This window comes from Carassius carassius, chromosome 9 (genome assembly GCF_963082965.1).
Source record: "Carassius carassius chromosome 9, fCarCar2.1, whole genome shotgun sequence".
NCBI lineage: Eukaryota > Metazoa > Chordata > Actinopteri > Cypriniformes > Cyprinidae > Carassius > Carassius carassius.
Window position 1 is genome coordinate 540,001 of NC_081763.1, and position 5,000 is coordinate 545,000.

At 33.6% G+C, this 5,000-nt stretch overlaps 1 non-coding gene across 1 annotated transcript; it reads right to left on the bottom strand.

The window, feature by feature from the left end:
* Window positions 1-576: 576 nt before the first annotated feature.
* On the bottom strand, window positions 577-695 carry LOC132151138 (5S ribosomal RNA). The gene has a single exon (XR_009436296.1). It is a non-coding gene; the product is annotated as a 5S ribosomal RNA (ribosomal RNA).
* Between the last annotated feature and the right edge of the window lie 4,305 nt (window positions 696-5,000).

A 5,000-nucleotide genomic window follows, 5' to 3' on the forward strand; every position in this document is an offset into this window, starting at 1 on the left:
CCAGGCCTATTAGATAATTACTGAAAAAATCCAAAAGTACTAACCTGGCCCAAACCTGCTTAGATTCGGAGATCAGTTGAGATCAGGCATAGCCAGGATGGTATGGCCATAAGCGAAGGAGGCTGCAAAGAGAGGGCTATTTAAAGATCAGCCACTATAATCGCCAGTGCTTTATATAAGTAGGGAAGGAAACCCAAAAGCTTACAGCACCTGGTATTCCCAAAAGTACTAACCAGGCCTATTAGATAATTACTGAAAAAATCCAAAAGTACTAACCTGGCCCAAACCTGCTTACATTCTGAGATTGGGCATTGACTCTTTTTTTTTTTTTTTTTGCAAGATTATTGGACAATTAGTGAAAATTTCCAAAAGTACTAACCAGGCCTGTTAGATAATTACTGAAAAAATCCAAAAGTACTGACCTGGCCCAAACCTGCTTAGATTTGGAGATCAGTTGAGATCAGGCATAGCCAGGATGATATGGCCATAAGCGAAGGAGGCTGCAAAGAGAGGGCTATTTAAAGATCAGCCACTATAATCGCCAGTGCATTATATAAGTAGGGAAGGAAACCCAAAAGCTTACAGCACCTGGTATTCCCAGGCGGTCTCCCATCCAAGTACTAACCAGGCCCAAACCTGCTTAGCTTCCGAGATCAGACGAGATCGGGCATAGCCAGGTTGGTATGGCCGTAAGCGAAGGAGGCTGCAAAGAGAGGGCTATTTAAAGATCAGCCACTATAATCGCCAGTGCATTATATAAGTAGGGAAGGAAACCCAATAGATTACAGCACCTGGTATTCCCAAAAGTACTAACCAGGCCTATTAGATAATTACTGAAAAAATCCAAAAGTACTAACCTGGCCCAAACCTGCTTACATTCTGAGATCGGGCATTGACTCTTTTTTTTTTTTTTTTTTGCAAGATTATTGGACAATTAGTGAAAATTTCCAAAAGTACTAACCAGGCCTATTAGATAATTACTGAAAAAATCCAAAAGTACTAACCTGGCCCAAACCTGCTTAGATTTGGATATCAGTTGAGATCGGGCATAGCCAGGATGGTATGGCCATAAGCGAAGGAGGCTGCAAAGAGAGGGCTATTTAAAGATCAGCCACTATAATCGCTAGTGCTTTATATAAGTAGGGAAGGAAACCCAAAAGCTTACAGCACCTGGTATTCCCAGGCGGTCTCCCATCCAAGTAATAACCAGGCCCAAACCTGCTTAGCTTCCGAGATCAGACGAGATCGGGCATAGCCTTTTTTTTTTTTTTTTTTTTAATACATTATATAAGTACGGAAGAAAACCCAAAAGCTTACAGCACCTGGAATTATTCCCAGGCAGTCTACCATCCAAGTAGTAACCAGTACCAAACATGCTAAGATTCGGAGATCGGGCATTGACTCTTTTTTTTTTTTTGCAAGATTATTATATAATTAGTGAAACTTTTCCAAAAAGCTTACAGCACCTGGTAATCCCAGGCGGTCTCCCATCCAAGTACTAACCAGGCCCAAACCTGCTTAGCTTCCGAGATCAGACGAGATCGGGCATAGCCTTTTTTTTATTTTTTTATTTTTTTTTTAATTGAGAAATTTCAATCAATAAAATACAATAGATTAAACGCAATCAACAGAAAATACAGAACATTGTCTTTACACATCCCTACATTACACATCTTTCCTTTACATAGATAATTTAAAAATCTCCTTCACTTCCTGGCAGCTTCCACATTAAATCATTTAAAACACAATAAACTTTTGGGGTAAAAACATCATAAAAAGAGTCTAACATATTTACACCTTTAAAGTACACATACAGTCTTTCAGTATATAATTCTGTTTTTCTTTTAAACATCCTCCAAACATCCAACACAATTTTTTCCTTTTTAGCCACAGTTCTTCTGTCCCATATTGCACTTTTCATTAGCATTACACACAGATTAATGAAACTTTTGTTTTGACATTTTTTTTCCCAACCAAACATCACAACTCTGTTCCATTCCATTACATTTTCATCCCACTCCTCAGTCACATCTTTAATTAAACATTTACATTTCCTTAAAAAGTCCTCTAGCTCTCTACAATGTAAAAACATATGTAAAATCCCCTCTTCCTCTTCCTGGCACACTTTACACAGAGCATTTTCTTCCATTCCTATTTTATTTAAAATAACATCAGTAAAAACCACTTTATGCCTTATAAAATACTCCAAACATTCCAATTTTGTTTCCACACATTTCCCCGTCATGATTCTCCATATACACTCTTTTTTTAAATCTTTGAATTTCTGCACCCAGTAACCATTTGCAATCGGCTCTTTAAAAACATCATCTCTAAAAGCACAATAAATCATTTTCACAGTACATTCCTTAAAATCATACAGTTTTCCCCCTAATTTCACATGAATACATTTCTCTTTTGGCTCTCCTTCCATACTTTCTATTCTTTTTATCCACTCTTTAGGTATTGCATTTTTAATGATTTCATATTTATTTTTTATTACTTGTTCACTGTAATCCTCTTTTGCCTCCTCCATTGCATCTACAATAAATTGTGTTGGTAAAAACCCTTCTTTAAATTCATACAAAACATCTCTCACTCTTGTTATCCCCACTTCCATCCATTTCTTTAAAAAAATTCCTTTGTTTTGTTTTAAAATGTTTTGGTTTAAAAAGAGAGGTTGATTTAAAATGTTTTCTCTCCCATGTGGATCATACTCAAGTCTATCTAAAAATTTTCCCCAGGCACTAAACATTTCCCTATAAAACTCTGGTAAGCACTCTGTCATCCAATTCTTTGTTTTCATCCATAAAATCCCATCCCCCATGTTAAAATCCCCACATTTGTTTAAAAAATATTCCATTGTCTTTTTCCATGCAGTTTTGTGACCATCATCTAGATATTTTTTTACTATTTTAATTCTTAAGCTATTTTTTCTCTGTTCAACATCAATTAATCCCATCCCTCCTTTCCCTATTTCTCCTATTAATGTACTATATGCAATTCTTGACGGTTTACTATTCCATAAAAAATCTAAAAAACATTTTTTCAACCTTGTCTCCACCCACATTGGCATAGCAGTCACATATAAAACATACCACAACTTTGACACCATTAACACATTTAAAATTAAAACCTTCCCTTTTAAACTTAATGTCCTCAATTTCCAAAAATTTAACCTTCTTTCAATACCTCCTACTATTTCTTCCCACATTTTTTCTTTAACATTCCTTTCTTCTTTTCCCATTAGAACACCTAAAATCCTTATTTCTTTTGTTTCTTTAAAATGAAAATACTCTGTTAAAACAGTCACTCCTCCAAATCTCATATATATAGTTTTTTCTTCATTTATCTTACCTCCTGATCCCCTACAAAACATCTGTACTACTTCCATTACTTTATTAACACTCTCTATATCTTTAACTATTATTGTCGTATCATCTGCATATTGAAATATTTTTTCATTTCCCCCACTTCCTTCAATGTTTATCCCTCTTATGTCTTCGTCTATTTTAATAGCTAATCCCAATGGTTCTGCAACTAAAGAATATAAAAGCGCTGATAATGGACATCCTTGTCTTATTGATCTAGTAATTTTAAAACATTCAGTTAAAAAACCATTACACTGTATTCTTGTTATTGCTCCCCTATATAAAATTGTAATCCACTTGATAAAATTTTCCCCAAACCCGTACCTTCTTAAAATTCCAAATAAATATTCATGCTCCACTCTATCAAAAGCCTTTTCGAAATCCAAACTAATAACATATCCTTTTTTGTTTTTTTCTTTAATATATCTTATTCTATCTATTATACTTAAAGTTGTGTCCGCTATATCTTTCCCTTTAACTCAATACACTTGATTTGTTTCAATTATGGTTGGTATTACCTCTTTCAATCTGTTGGCTAAAACTTTTGTTAAAATTTTCAGATCTGTATTCAACATTGTAATTGGTCTATAATTTTTTAAGTCTACTTTATCTCCTTTTCTTTTATATATCAACTTTAATAATCCCATCCCCATTCTCTGATTCATTTCTTCTTTTTTAAAGATCTCTTCATATACTTCTTTTAAAATACTGGTTAAAAAATCTTTAAAAACAATATAAAATTCACTCCCCAAACCATCTATACCTGGACTTTTATTTTTGTTTAATTCACTTATTGCTCTTTTTATCTCTTCTTCTCTTATCTCTTCATCACACTCTTTTTTGTCTACTTCTCCTACTGTTGTTTTTATTTGCTTAAGTAACTCCAATTTCTCTTCTTCCTTCAATCCCTCAGTACTAAACAGGTTCTCATAATATGCTTTTACTTCTTTTAATATTTCCTCATTTGTTTCCACCACTACACCATTTTTTCCTCTTATTTCTTTAATCATTCCAGCTTTCCCTCGTATTTTTTCTAGATCAAAGAAAAATTTTGTACATTTTTCTCCCTCCACAGTATATTTAGCTTTACTTCTTAGTCTTGCTCCTTCATATTTTTTCTCTTCCATTTCTTTCAATATTCCCTCCAATTCTTTTATTTTTTGTATATCTTTCCCATTCTCATTTAATTCCTTTTCCAATTTTTCTCTTATTTCTCTCTCCTTCTTCCTCTTACATATCTGTATTAATTTGCAATACTTTATTGTGAATGCAATACTTTATTTTCCCACCATATCCTTTTATCTTCACTGTACATTTCATTCTCCTTTTCTTTTTCAATAATTTCTTTAATACTTAAAACATACTCCTCATTCTTCAAAACCTCTACATTTAACACCCATACACCCGGCCCTCTTTTCACTGAACTCCAGTCTACTTGCAAAAAAATTGGTTTATGGTCACTTAAGCTTGATTCTTCATATTTAATGTTACCGATATATCCTTCAATGTTCCTTGTACACAAAATAAAATCAATCCTTGTCTTACACATAAAATTCCCTACTAATTGCCTCCTTGAATATTCTTTCTTTTTTTCATTTCTTTCTCTCCATACATCAATCATATTATTTTCTT